The sequence below is a fragment of the Elephas maximus genome, chromosome 22 (assembly GCF_024166365.1).
Source record: "Elephas maximus indicus isolate mEleMax1 chromosome 22, mEleMax1 primary haplotype, whole genome shotgun sequence".
In the NCBI taxonomy this organism is placed as follows: domain Eukaryota; kingdom Metazoa; phylum Chordata; class Mammalia; order Proboscidea; family Elephantidae; genus Elephas; species Elephas maximus.
The window spans coordinates 30,803,639-30,819,583 of NC_064840.1; positions in this window are offsets into that span (position 1 = coordinate 30,803,639).

Genomic DNA, 15,945 nt, shown 5'->3' on the forward strand with positions numbered 1-15,945 from the left:
GTTATATAAATGGAATCATACAGTGGGTAACCTTTTGAGATCAGCTTTTATCACTTGGCATAATTTCCTGGAGATTCGTCCAAGTTATTGCATGCATCAATTGCCCATCTGTCTGTCTGTCTCACTGTGGTGGCTTGTGTGTCGCTATGATGCTATAAACTATGTCACTGACATGATGAACAGGTTTCAGCAGAGCTTCCAGACTAAGACTGACTAGAAAGAAAGATCTGGTGATCTACTTCTGGAAAATGAGCCAATGAAGATCCAGTGGAACACAATAGAATGTTGTCGGATGTGGTGCTGGAAGATGAGCCCTCTGTGTTGAAGGCTACGCAAGGCTATAACAGTGGGCTCAAACATGCCAGTGATTGTGAAGATGGCACAGGACCTGGCAATGTTTTATTCTGTTGCACATGGGGTCACCATGAGCAGGAGCTGACTTGACAACAACTAACTACAACTAGCAACAACAGTATGCGCCACAGTTTAACCATCCAGCCCTGAGGGACATCTAGAATGTTTCCAGTTTTTGGTTGTTATTAACAACGCTGCTATAAACATTTGTGTGCAGGTTTTTATGTGCACTTCAGTGTTTTTGTCAGGAATAAATGCCCAGGAGTGCAATTGCTGAACCAACTTCTAATTGCGGAAACCCTGGTGGTGTAGTGGTTAAGAGCTACGGCTGTTAACCAAAAGATGGGCAGTTCAAATCCACCAGGTGCTCCTTGGAAACCCTATGGGGCATTCTACTCTGTCCTATAGGGTCGCTATGAGTCTGAATCAACCTGACAGCAATGGGTTTGGATGTTGGTTTTTTATGGTAATTGCATATTTGGTTTTCTTTAAGAAACTGCCAAACTCTTTTCCAGAGTGCCTGTCGCATTTTACGTCCCCACCAGCAATGTGTGAGTGATCGCTTCTCTGCATCTTTGCCAGCGTTTGGTGTTATCACTATTTTTTATTTTAGCCATTTTCCTAGGTGTGTAGTGATATTTTATTGTGGTTTTAGTTTGCATTTCCCTGATGACTAATGGTGTTGAGCCCTTTTTCATGTGCTTACTTGGCAGCACTGGGTTTTTATTAGCCATCTGTATATTCCGTTCAGTGAACCAATGGTCTTTAGCAAACGTATCACTCTGCTTTTATTGACAAGTCCCTCTCCCCTAGTAGGCTGGACTGTGAACTCCTCGAGGGCAGGACCGAACCCATGGCCCATCGCTGGCATGTGTGAGTCCGTTGTTGTAGCCATTGTGTAGCCTTCCAAGTAGAGGGCTCATCTTCTAGGGCTATTTTGAACAATATTCTGCTATCAATAAATGTTTTTTTTTTATCTTTTTTTTATTGAATTTTAGATGAAGGTTTACAGAACAAACTAGTTTCTCATCAAACAGTACACACATTGTGGTATGACATTGGTTAACAGCCCCACGACATGTCAACCCTCTCCCTTCTCAGCCCTGGGTTCCCTACTGCCAGCTGTCCTGTTCCCGCCTACCTTCCAGTCCCTGCCCCAGGGCTGGTGCCCCCCTTCAGTCTTGTTTTGTTCCATGGGCCTGTCCAATCTTTGGCTGAAGGGTGAACCTCAGGAGTGGCCTCATTACTGAGCTGAAAGGGTGTCCGGAGGCCATACTCTCAGGGTTTCTCCAGTCTCCTTCAGGCCAGCAAATCTGGTCTTTCTTTTTGAGTTGGAATTTTGTTCTACATTTTTCTCCAGCTCTGTCTGGGACCCTCTACTGTGATCCCTGTCAGAGCAGTCAGTGGTGGTAACCAGGCACCATCTTGTTGTTCTGGACTCAGCCCGGTAGAGGCCATGGTAGATGGGGTCCATTAGTTCTTTGGACTAATCTTTCCCTTATGTCTTTAGTTTTCTTCATTCTTCCTTGCTCCCAAAGGGGTGAGACCAGTGGAGTATCCTAGATGGCCACTCACAGGCTTTGAAGTCCCCAGATGCCACTCACCAAAGCAGAATAAATGCTTCTGGAATGTCTAAACTCAGGGCTGGGAGCATCGTTGATGCTCAGCCATGGCTTAACCCTGGGTCACCTCCCACTGCCCCTTAACTCAGACCCTACCCCCGCCAGCACAAATCCCACCTCTGCACACTGGCATGGAACTGACAGCATCAGTGAATTCCATCTAGGGGGGATTTGATGCCTAGAGACTTGCACTTGCTGTATAATTAGGTCTAGCAAAGCTTATGAATGTCGTCCCAGATTATAATCACTTTTTAATTATATTTACCTTTGTCGGCAGAGAGGTGAGGTGTGATATTGGCTTTGGGAGGTAACAATTTGACTTCATTCAAAGAGGCAAGTGCCCTGAGGAGGCTGCACAGGCAGAAGGAGCTGCGCAGGAAAGAAGCAGAGAAATGAACACAGATTCGCAGACACAGAGCTCTGGCCTCCCCAGTGGGTGAGTCTTGGATTCTGAGGCAGGAAGCCGAGGGTCTTCAGTTTTCTACTCTCAGTGTACTAGGGGGGTGGGAGATGAATAACAGAGATCCACTCTTGAGCGCTGACTGTGTGCCAGCTACTGTGCTAAGCACATTCTCGAAGTGGCTCATTTAATCTACAACCATAACCCCGGGAGGTGGATACTGTTATTACCATTCCCATTTTATAGGGGAAACTGAGGCACAGAGAGGAGACGTGGCTTAACCAGGGTTGTACAGCCAGGGCTAGGATTCAAATTCAGCTCTGTCAGATGCCAAAATCCTAGAAGGGGACCGCTGATGATACTCCGAAGGGGGATAAAAATTGTAGCCGGCACCGACCCAGCTCTCCCACAGCTGAATCCATTGATTAATGGTCTCTGCAGCCCCAGCCCCCTCTGCCCACACTCATTGGCTCAGGAAGTGTCACTCTGGGCACATCCCTTAGCATCCTCTTCCCTCCCCAGAGCAGGGGACGTAGAGTGACATACTCCCACCATGCCCTTCCTGGTCCCTGTCCGCTCTGCTGCCAGCAAGATCCAGGATCTCTTGCCAGAGCATTCTCAGTCCAAGGTGCCATGCAATGGCAATGATGTTGATGACGATGGTGACGATGAAGATGACGAAGCTGACAACAATTGCCAGCCATGTATTGAACACTTACTATGCACTGGGGGCATGAATTAACTCAGTGGTTCTCTGAAGGGGGTTCCAGGACCAGCTTTGTCATCACCTGGGAACTTACTAGAAATACAAACTTTGGGGCCCCAAGTCTCTGGGAGTGGGACCCGGTGTGCTGCCTTATAAGAAGCCCCCCCAGGGTATGCTGATCCACACTCAGATTTAAGAGCTGCTGTTAACTCATTTAAATCTTCGAATCATCCCATGACGTAGGTACCATCTTCTCCATTTTATAGACAAGGAAACTGAGGCTCAGAGAGATGAATTCACACGTCCAAGGTCACACAGTAAGTAAGGGACTGAGTGTCTCCCCTCTCCAGCCCAAAAGTCCAGTCTCTGCCTTGGACTCCAACCCTTAGCCTCCTACTCACTGTGTTTGGAACCTCAAGAATATAGCTACATTCAGCCCATTCACTCAGCCCACTCACCAAGGGTCTAGATCAGAGTTTCTCAACCTCAGCACTATTGACATTTTTGGTCAAATAACTGTTTTTTGCGGGGTGGGGGGCTTTCCTGTGCATTGAAGGACGTTTAGCAACATCCTTGGCCTCTACCCTCTAGGTGCTAGTACCTTGCTTCCCCTCCCTCCAAGCATTGCAAAATGTTGCAGGAGGTTGAGGGGAGGCAGGGATTGCCCCCAGTTGAGAGCTGCTGATCTAGACACAGCACCTGCTTCTGTTCAGGATGAGAGATCCTGGTCCTGTACCTCCATTATTTCCCTCCCAACCTATTGGGTTTATTGCATGAAACGGAAGCTGCATTAACGGAGAGGAGAAAGTTTTGGAGTTAAGATAGACCAGAGTTCAAATCTCTATCTTGCTACTGCTGTGTGATCTTTTGTAGCTTACTGCACTCTCTGAACCTCCATTTCTTCTTCTGTAAAGAGGGGGGGTGTGATGAGACATACACCATTAGTAGCAGCTTAACTGGGTTATTCTGGCTCAGGGCTTCTCTTTGGCTTACACTCAAGATGTGGCTGGGGCTGCAGTCATCTGAAAGCTTGACTGGAACTGAAAGAGCCTCTTCCAAGATGGTGTGCTCAGTTCCTTGCTGGTTGTTGGTAGAAGGTCTCAGTTCTGTGCCTCATGGACTTCACACGCTTGAGCGTGTTCACAATATGGTAGCTGTCTTCCCCCAGAGCAAGTGACCTAAGGCAGAGAGAACAAAGAGGCAGCACAATGCCTTTTAGGACCTGGTCTTGGAAGTTACACATAGTTACTTCCACTACGTGATAGCCGTTAGAAGCAAGGCTGGCCCACATTCAAAGAGAGAAAAATTAGGCTCCATCTTCTGGGGGAAAGGATTGCCAAAGAATTTACGGACATATATTAAAACCACTACAGAGGGAGAACTCTTTATAGGGTCTCTATGAGTTGGAATCGATTCAATGGCAACAGGTTTGGTTTTTGGTAGTTTTATAGAGGGAGAAAGGAGCCCTGGTAGCACAAGAGTTAAGCGCTCTACTGCTAACCAAAGGTTGGCTGATCGAACCCACCCTGTGGCTCTGCAGGAGAAAAACTTGGTGATCTGTTCCCATAAAGATTACATGGGGCAGTTCTACTCTGTCACATGGGGTTACTATGAGTTGGAATCAACTGAACAGCACCCAACAACAACAACAACATAGAGGGAGACAGAAAGGAGGAAACTGGGAAGCAGTTGCTGTTGTTCATGGAAGGCTTGTTTATGGAGAAGAGGTAACAGATACAGAATCTGAGCATTAATTTTCTACGTGTGTCTGGGATGGCGAGCAAGAAGGTGGAGTCCAGGGTTAGCCCTAGGGTAACCCTCAGGTTTCCAGTTTTGCAGAAAATTACATGGTGGCACCAGTTTCCAAGGTGAGGATTGTAGAGGAGAAGCCAGTTGGGGGTGGTATATGGGTATGTTGGGAAGACCGTGAGTCACCTAAGAGAAGATGTCCAGTAGGTGGTTTGATATGTGGGTCTGGAACTGGGGTGGGAAGCTCAGCCTGGACTTATGGACTTAGGAGTCGCCAGCATGTAGCTGAAGGCTGAAGCCATCAGCTTGGATGAGATCCTTCAGGGAGAGTTCTGGCTGATGAGGAGGGGAGAGGGCTGAACATAGAAAATTCCTAGTGAGCACTGACATTTAGTGATGAAACAGCACGGAAGAACCTTGGTGGAAAGGAGAACATGAAGAAAGGGTCAGAGAGGTGTGACGGAATCCCAGAAACAGAGTTGCTTTAGAGGATAACTGAAGAAGACTTCATGGAAAGTTGGTATCAAGGGTAGAAAGTGGCAAAAATAGATCGAATCACAGAAGGCACTTGGAAATCTCAATTCAGCTGAGCTACCTTGGTTACATCCCTTCCTTGCCGTGTGCTTTGGCTTTCACCATCCATAAAATGGGACTAAAATACCATCTTAAGACTACGATGAAGATTCAGTCTATGTGAACAAGTCTAGAAGTGCCTGACACATAGTAGATGCGTAACGATTGATAGTTTTCCATTCATCCCCCCATGATAAAACCAAAAATCAGGCTCGTTGCCGTGGATTCTAACTCATGGTGACCCCATGTGTTACAGAGTAGAACTGCTTCATAGGCTTTTCTTGGCTGTAATATTTATGGAAGCAGATCGCCAGGGCTTTCTTCAGTGGTGTCACTGGGTACGTTCAAACCACGAATCTTTAGGTTGGCAGTTGAGGGCAAACCTTTTGCACCACCCAGGGACACAAATAGTAGGTACTTTGTAGATGATAGTTTCCCCTATACGCCCCATGGCAGGCACCAATAAATGCTTCCAATTACAGAGAAGCAGAGCATCCTTAGTTTTATTGGGTGTACACAGCTCACTTTTTGTTCTCACGTGAAATAATGGTGTGCTGTGGGATGGGCAGTGTGGGTGGGTTGGGTGATCTTTCCACGCTCAGTCTGGGCTGTCAAGGGCTGACTCCTCTGGTTCAAACCCTGCAGCGACTGTCATCTTCCACCACTGAAAGCCAGCTCAGAGTGAACTCCCACGACAACGAGACTGGCACCCGTGCCCTTGGCATGCACCTCTCTCTGCAGCTGATGAGAAGGCTGAGGCATCAGTACTGTCAACCCAGCCCTTTCTCCAGGCAGTGAATTCCTGACAAATGGGGTGTGTGTATATAATTATCAGAGATATAGATTCTGACATTAAAACAAACTGTCTCGAACTCTCATCATCTTTAACGGATGGCAGTTTGGGAGGGAGCTGGGGGTAGAGCTGACATGTCAGCAATGATTAGAGAAGGCATATAACTGGGCACACTGGGGAACACGTATGGCAGAAAAACCGAGGAGGAATTTAATAGCACAGATTATGTTTTAATTACTTTAACAAACGAACTGTTCTCATGCTCGGGTGGAATTGTTGGAGAAGCCACCCCCAGTGTTCCCAAGCAGCCTCTGAATCACCGTTGTGGTGGGGGCTGGTCATGGGGGAGCTGGAGAGCTTCCAAGGCATCAGAACTTGGCTTATAGGTTATGTCTTCTGTCCAAGGAATCCTTTGTCCCATCCATCTATAGGGCATTCAAATAATTGTCAGTGTCATAGTCAAAAGCATGGATGCTAGAGGCAGCCCAAGTGGGGCTGAAGCCTGGCTCTACTATTTATTAGCTGTGTGACCTCAGACAAGATGATTGCACCTCTCTGTGGCTTATTCCTCGTCTGTAAAGATAATCCTGGCACTTAGACCTCATAGTGTGTGGCTTTGACTATGAGGAAGGCTTCGAAATTAGGCTAGGCAACGAAGAGCGTCACTGGATTCTCAGCTACGTTCTCCATCATCTTACTGGGAATTTCACACTGTGAACTGGAAACCCTCCAAGCTGGATAGTCACCTGGTGTGACTGCCTCTAGAATCATTCAGAGTCACACAAAAGTATGCTTCACTGGGGACAGGTAGGATTCTTTTCATCATTCATTCAATTGAGTTCCTACTGCATATTTGTTCGTTGCTGTCCAGTTGGCTCTGCCTCATGGAGACCCCATGTACGACAGAATCAAACATGTTCTGGTCCTGTGCCATCTTCAGTGCTATATTAGACAATGTTCTGTTGTGATCGATAAGGTTTTTTTGGCTGATTTTTGGAAGTAGATCCAGGCCTTTCTTCTTAGTCTGGAAGCTCTGCTGAAGCCTGTCCACCATGTGTGACCATGCTGGTATTTGATGTACTGGTGGCATAGCTTCGAGCGTCATAACAACACACAAGCCACCATACTAGGACAAACTGACAGGCGGGTGGTAGTACTACATGATCCAAACCCAAAAACCTGCTGCCATGGAGTCAATTCTGACTCATAGTGACCCTCTAAAACAGACTAGAACTGCCCCATAGGGTTTCCAAGGGGCGGCTGTTGGATTCAATCTGCCCACCTTTTGGTTAGCAGCCGTAGCTCTTAACCACTGTGCCACCAGTGCTCCGCTACGTGATAGGCCCTGGAAATATGGTGAACAAGAATGGCTTCATGAAGTCACAGTCAAGTAATTACAATTCCATATATTAACTGCTGTAGTGGGGGAATCTGTGGGAGTCCAGAAGAGGTACCTAGTCCAGCCTAGGGATCAGAGAAGGCTTCCTGGAGGTGGTGATGTGGGTAGGAGTCCTGATGTTTGAATAGGAGGTAGGTAAGCAAAGAGGAGGTGGAAGGAATGAGAGCTCTGGGCAGAGGGAGCCACATGGGCAAAGTCCAGAAGCCTAGGGTAGGGAGAGGAGGAGAGCATACCAGAGCCCTGGCCTCTGGGGGTGGGACCGAGTGATCTCACTACCATCAATAACATCCTGCCTATCAGTGACATTGGAACCTGTCGGGGTGGCAGCTTCTATCCACCTTGCTGGAGGTACAACATCTCCCTCAATTACAGAGGAGCTAGGGGGGCCTGTGGAAGTCCCTGATGGTAGGGTGGAGGTGGTACGGGCCTCAGAAATGGGACGGTGTTATGGATTGAACTGTGTCCCCCAAAATGTGTATCAACTTGGCTAGCTCATGTTTTCCACTATCGTGTGGTTGTCCATCATTTTGTGATCTGATGTGATTATCCTATGTGTTGTAAATCTTACCTCTATGATGTTAATGAGGCAGGATTAGAGGACATTGTGGTAAGGAGGCAGGACTCAGTCTACAAGATTAGGTTGTATGTGGAGGCAATCTCTTTTGAGAGATAAAAGAGAGAAGCAAGCAGAGAGACAGGGGGACTTCATGCCACCAAGAAACAAGAGCCAGGAGAATAGGGTGTCCTTTTGACCTGGGTCCCTGTGCTGAGAAGCTCCTCAATCAGTGGAAGATTGATGACAATGACCTTACCCCAGAGCCAACAGAGAAATAAAGCATTTCCTAGGAGCTGGAGCCCTGAATTTGGACTTCTAGCCTCATAGACTGTGAGAGAATAAATTTCTGTTTGTTAAAGCCATTCGCTTTTGGTATTTCTGCTGTAGCAGCAGTAGTTAACTAAGATAGATGGGAAGAAAAAAGTCAGAAATGTGTCAGTGGGTTCGGAAAGGATGTGAGATCTTTCTGAGGCAACTGGCAAGAGATGGGGCGGAGAGTAGGGGAAAGATGAGAGGATGGAATAGATGCTGCAGTGAGGAGGATGGAGGGAGCCAAAAGTGGCCCAGCTGAGGCCCACCAGGGCAGAGAAGCAAAGCACCTTATGCAGTGACTGACTGATGTGGGAGGAGAGAGGGAGCTGTTTGTGGGTGTACGTGTATGTACGCATGTGTGCATGCATGTGGTGTGTGCAAGTGTGTGACTGTGTGTTTGTGTACATGCATGCATGTGTGTTTGTACACGTGTGCTTTTGCACGTGTGTGCATGAGTTTGTTCATGCATGTGTGATGTGTGTGTGAGAGATAGTGTGTGTGTGTGTGTGTTCACTAGCTGGTTGGATTCAAAAGCTGGTATGGGCATAGACATATATACACACACATTCCACATCAGTCATTTCAAATGCCCAGGGGGCCTCTTTGCCTGGGCAAACTGTCCTTTTTGTAGCTAGGGAGATGACCCTAGTTCTCAACCCAGAGAGACCCTGGGGAGATGCCTTAAGCAGAAGATAAAGAACAGGGCTGTACTCTTCTTGTGGTTCAAAACAGGTTAACATTTATGGAGCACTTACTTTGTCCCAGGTGCTGTACAAGTGATTTCCACAGATTATCCTGTTGACCCCTCTTGCAGACTCCCAGGTGGGCCAAGGATTGACTGGAAAAGACCTTGTCCTGCCCCACGCCCACCCTCTACACATGCTCTGTAAAATTAGATCTAAATCTTAAAACCAAGTCCTGCCAGATCTGAGAGAAGCCCATTACCTGTGGTCCTCCAGGCCCGCTTACTTGGGGCTTACGTTTCCTTTCAGAAAGCACCTACAGAGCCCATGCCATTGCTAGGAAATTCTCACGGACACCTGGGCCTCGGCTGGTTCTCAGCAAGCGCAGCATTCTCAGATCCACAGCAGCGCCTGGGGGGAGAAAGGTGAGCCAGCAGCCAGGTGAGCCAGGAGAACCTCTCTGCCCTCCTCTCCAGTCATCCGGAAACTCCACCCCCTGGATCATCAGGATGGCCTTGTGAGAGCAGGTAACCCTGTTACCAGACCCATTTTACAGACAAGGACACCAAGGCTCAGGAAAGTGAGATCACCTGACCACGGTTACACACAGTAAGTGCGTTCAGGGGTTCTGAGTCCAGTGCTGTACATAACACAATTTGATAAGAGTTAAATCCAAGTAAGAATGGAGTTGTCTAATAGTATCCTGAAAAAAAGGGAGCAAAAAATCACCATGACTTCAAGATGGGCAGGACTGTGGGGCTGGACCTTGAAGGAGAAATTTGGTGAAGGAGGCATAGTGGGCAAGGGAGGAAATGGCAAGTGCAAAGATGTGGCACTGTGACAAATTCAGGTGAATTGAGGAATTCAGTGTTGCTGGGGAGTGGGGTGCATGGTAAGAAGTGGGGCAGGAAGCAGTGTCCAGATGAGTTAGGAAGCAATTTTAAAGGACGTGCATACCATATCAAAGTGCTTGCAACTAACCTTGAAGGCACCAAAGCCCCAAAGGAGTCCGTGGAGGGTAGTGATGGATCAGGTTGGTTTGCTGATGAAAGTCAGTGTAGCTCAATGGTTAAGAACAAGCTGGGGAGTCAGGCTGCTGCATTCAGGCCCCAGGTCTGTGTCTCCTAGTTGTGTGTCCTTGGAGTAAGTTATGTAACCTCTCTAACCTTTGCTTTCCTAATCTGTAAAATGGGGATGATGGCAAAAAAAGTACATAACTCAGAAGTATGGACAGGAGCAAGCGATATCACCTATGGCAAGCATTCAGCTTGCTGTCTGGCACAGGGCAAGTGCTCAGTTAATAATCACAGCCATTGTCGTCACTATTGAAGGAAACCTCCCTGGAGGCAGCATTCAAGTGGCATGGAGCACTGGGTAGACAGGGGGTTGGGGGTGGAGGCCAGCTGGGCTGTAGCACAAGTTCAGTGTTGATTGATGAGGCTTGGCCAAGGCTGCAGCTGTGGGGACAAATTTGTGGAGGGTGAATTTGAGGGAGGACTGGGGAGCATCATGTAAATAGAGGATTAAATAAACGAACATATATGGAAGGGTTTTGTAAACTGTACACATTTGAGTATGATTACAGTTAGGGCTATTTTCATCGACTTTATTTTTGGGGCCTGCCAACCTCGGTTCTCTAGAAAGATGATGCCATTTAATTCTCCCAGATCAAATATTTAACAAACACAACAGTGAATAAACCCAGCCTTGCCAATTTAGCGTGCATTCTGTATTTTCAGTTGCTTTCACTCCAGAGACTTACCACCTTGTCCAACATGACTCTCTGCATGAGGCTGCTTAGCGGTAATAGAGACTATGTCCAAGTTGTCATGGCCAAGGACGTGGTGCCTGGAGCCCAGCCACCTGGGTTTGAATGCTGGATCTGCTGTTTAATTTCTTACTGTGTGACCTTGGGCAAGTGACGGTGAAGTGACCCTACTCAACTTCTTTGTGTCCCCATTGGTAAAATGAAAAGTGAAATTACCTGACGGGGTTCTTCAAAGATTCAATGTGGTGGGAAGACAGGGTTGACATGTGATCACGTCCATCACCGTCATCATCACCACCACCATCAGCTGCAGCAGCAAAACCATCACCATCATCACTATCATCACCATCATCATCATCGCCATCGTCATCAGGATCCCCACCATCGCCACCATCATCATCAGTATCCCCACCATCATCACCATCACTATCATCACCGTCATCACCATCACCATCATCACCATCACTATCATCACCATCATCACCATCACCACCATCATCATCAGCATAACCTTCATCACCATCAGCAGCATAACCTTTCCCACCATCCCATCATTAAATTATCCATACCATGAAGACATGCACCCCACATCAACCATTCTCAGGTTAGAATGATAAATAGGCAGGTCCATTTTCTTAGCTACTACAGACAGACTGAGGCTCAGAGAGCTGGTCACACAGCCTGTTTATGTGTCTGTGTCCCCAGTCAGGCGTGAGGCATGGAGGATAAAAACCAAAGTTGATTCGCCTCCACATCTCCAGTTCCTGACCCCTAGCACGTGCTGAATTACCATTTGCTGAATAAATGAATGAATACATAATTTTAACCCTGAATTCTGTGATTATCCAAGTGTGATCCAAACGCCCCTTGGGAGTCCCCCAGACCATTTCAGGGGGTTCATAAGTCCTCCCTTTTTCTAACTGCATGTCTGTGTGGGGCCAGCTTTTCTTCTTAGACTTCAACTAAAAATCCCCATCACAATCGATTGAGCGCAGAAAGAGATAGGAGCGTTCTAGACATCTTCTGTTCACCTAGACGTTACAGAGATTTGCACATGTAAAGCAATATGCCACCTTTCTCTGTAATTATGTTCTTGTGGAAAAACAGTGTCATTTTTTTCACTAGAATGTGCTATTTGTGTTAGCTTGTAATGGGTTTATTATTGTTATTTGTAAACGAATAAATAGATGTTTTAAAAATGTTTCCGTTATAATTTCTCGGAGGGTGAATTTTATGGATATAACCCACATAAACAAAAGTATTTCGTGGCCTTCAATATTTTTTGTATTTAGACCCTTTCAGTCCCTGTGAAACGTTTTATTTGGCGAGTCTCTCCTTTTGCAGATGAACCTCAGGATGTTAAGGACTTTGCTCAAGGTTTTAGTCAGTGGTGGTGGTTGTCAGTTGATCTGGGTTGATTCCAACTCGTGGTGACCCCGTGTATGCAGAGTAGAGCTGGGCTGCATAGGGTTTTCAAGGCTGTGAACTTTTGGAAGCAGGTTACCAGGCCTTTCTTTCAAGGCACCTCTGGATGGGTTTGAACCTCCAACCTTTCTGCTAGTAGTCAAGTACTTAACCGTTTGTGCCACTCCAGAACTTTGGATCATTTTTAAGAATGTAAAAAGTCCTGAGACCAACAAGTTTGAGAAGCAAGATGGGGATTGGTCAGGTACAGGTTAACAGGTGTGTAAGCACTCTGAGTTTTTTCTCAGGCACCTGGGATCAGGACCAGGACTAAGACTGCAATAGATGTCTGGACCCCACTCAGTTGTGGGGGCTGCTGGGCCTGGCCAGGCTGGGCTTCCACGAACACAGTTGACCGGCCCAGCCGGGAGGGGAGGCAGGTCTGACACCCCCTCCTTCAACGACTTCAAACCCACTGTGGTTGACTGCCCTCCCAAAGCCGCAGGCTAAACCTGAGAGTCCGGAGCACTGCTTTCTGGGCCATTGATCTCCCCCATGTCAGGCCGAAGAGCTTGGCTCTGGCCCACGCAGTTGTCCGCTCTGGGAGTTGCTTTATTGTCTCTTTACTTTGGCTCCACAGAGCACCGTTCTACTAAATAAAGCAGCCTTTATTCCTGAGCCCTCTGGAAAGGGCTCATACAGAGTTATTATGCTGTGGCCTGAGGCTTGTCCCTGGTCCTAAGGGTGTCCTTTTCAGGAGAAGAACAGAGACAGAATTTTCTGGGTGTGCAATAGGTGCAGGGCACAGTATCCAGACGTCTTCACGTGTGGTTCAGAACACAGGAGTCAAAATCATGTTGGGTTTACATTTCAGCATGCTGCACATTAGCTGTGTGACCTTAGACAAATCACTGTACCTCTCTGGTCCTCAGTGTCCTGCACTTGTACAATGAGTATCATTTGTCATGCTGACCTTGTAGAACTGTAGTGAGGATGGAGTGGGAATATTGTCTTAGGGTGTTTGGCATACACTGGCTGGGGGCACAGTTGTTGGTCACCATCGAGTCCATCCCAACTCATGGACAGACCATATGTTACGGAGTAGAACTGCACTCCATAGAGTTTTCTTGGCTGTAATCTTTATAGAAGCAGATCTCCAGGCATTTTCTTCTGTGGTACCCCTTGGTGTGTTTGAACCGCCAATCTTTAGGTTAACACAGTAAGCATTACCAATCAGTGTAAGAAGCTACTATCACTACTATCTTAATAAACTTGCCCAACAAGCCCAGGGGTAACTGGAGAGGACACCCGAGGAGCAGAGAGATGAAATTAGTGCCCAAGGTTATGCAGACATTAACTGGGATTTGAAGTCAGTTCTACATAAGCCCTAAGCCCATGGGCTTCCCACAGGAGAGGGTGGCTCTTGCCAGGGGTGGGGTAGGGCTGGGGTGAAATGAATCTAAGAGCTGAGGGAGCAGACTGGTGACTCCTGCTGTTTGCCTCTGAGATCTCATTTTCCTGTTCTCACCTTGAGGTGAGCTGCTAATATTCGACAGGGACCCCGAGGAACAGAGACGTGAAACACAGGATTTGTATAGCCATTCTGTCTGCGAGTCTCACTGCGTTCTCCATCCTTGAACGGTAAGGAGGGGGGTTGCAGAGAATCTTTTTGACTTAAACTGAAGTCCTGTTGCAAACAGCTTTAAAATGATCCAAAGGTATTTCAAACCAGTGATTCCCCCCCGCCCCCGAAGGATATCATTTGTAAGGACAGGGGTTTAAATTAAAAAAAGAAAAACGATTTTCATTTGCACTGAATGAAGACATGATATGAGAACCAGGTGTAGAGTGAATGAAGGGGGAAGTGTGGGAAATGAGGCCTGCGAGGGACAATGGAATGAGACTTTCCAAAATCGAGCTGCTGAATTAAGGAATCAGGAAAAGTCTCAATTATGGTATCAAATGGAGGGAACAAAGAGACAGGAGAGCTTACCTGGAAAATGAGCAAAGTAGTGGGAAGTTTAACATCTTCCAAATCAAGAGCTTCCACTCACTTGGAGAGAAAGAGCTAGCTTTATCTCCTTGATATCACTTGGGGAAGTGGAGGGAAATTGTCAGAGAAAGTGTGTATGTGAGAGAGAGAGCAGAGAGAAACATGCAGAGAGACACGGAGAGAACAGAGAGAGATGAAGGGGGAGGCAAAAGCAAGAGAGAGAGACATAGAGGCAGAAAGAGACAGAGATAGAAATACAGAGAAAGATTGATAAAGAAATGAAGAGAAAGACATAGCAAGACAGAAACAGAGGCAGAAACAGGCAGAGACAGAGATACAGAAAAAGGGGGATAAGAGATGGAGAGAGAGACACAGAGGGACAAAAAAAGAGACAGAGAGGACAGAGAGAGACAGAAAGACAGGGAACAGAGAGGCAAAGATAGGGAGACAGAGAGAGAGAGAGACAGTGAAACAGAGCAAAACAAAGGAGAAGAGACACAGGGAGAGATGGATTTGTGAATATCCCAGGTGGTAATCCTGGCAGATGTATCAGGGGGTCTCAAAGATCTCCCTGTCTGTCCTGATGCCTTCTTTCCCTGTCTATCCTGGCCTTCCAGATAAAAGATCCCAGTGGCTACCACTAGTGTGGGGACCCTTAACTCTCACCCCTGGTTGGCACACTGCATCTGGGTGTCCAGTCTGTACCTGTGGGCTATACTCTGGCCTGGGAAATGAGCAGATGCCCATCTCCATCTGTGGGAGGGGATGAGGTGGACAGGTATTGATGAAGGGTCGAAAGATCCGAGGCCAGACCCAGCTCTGCCAAAACTCGCTGTGTGATCCTAGGTGTCTCAGGCTGGGTTCTCTAGAGAAGCAAAACTAATGGAAAGAGAGAGAGGGAGGGAGATTTATCTCAAGGAAGTGGCTCATGCAGTTGTAGAGGCTGGGAAGTCCCATGTCCATGGGCCCCAACCCTCAGGCTGGAGGCTTCTCCAGACTCATGTAGCTGGGGGAGGGGGGGGGCGGACAAACCCAAGATTGGCAGGTAAGATGACAGGCTGCTAGCTTATAAGCTGTGGAGGTTGACACATCCCAAGATCAGCAGACAATATGGCAGATCGTTGGCTCAAGTTCCAAGCACAGAGGTCAGATGATGATGAGCCAGATGCAGGATCCAGAGTGAGCAGACAGTGAACTTTTCCAGAACAACAATATGTATTGGATGCAGGCCACACCTTTGAGGAAATTTCCCTTACAACTGATTGACTGATTACATTAGATCACATCATGGACGTGATTACATTATATCACAAAATGGAGGATAACTACATCATTACATAACTGCCAAATTACATATTTATATAACTGCCAAACACTGAGAATCATGGCCTAGCTAGGGTCGCTCACAGCCTTAACCATTACAGTCCATTCTGCGTCAACTTGGCCCCTCTACACACCTCCTTAAACCATACATAATCTTCAAATGAAGACAATTATAAAGTCATACTTGTGCCTAACCTAATACAACTAACACCCATACAACTGAAAACACACTAGCCCTGTTTACATTTTATATTTTATAATAAGTAAAGAATAAGGGAGGGAAGAAAACAAAGATGTTTGATATATATGT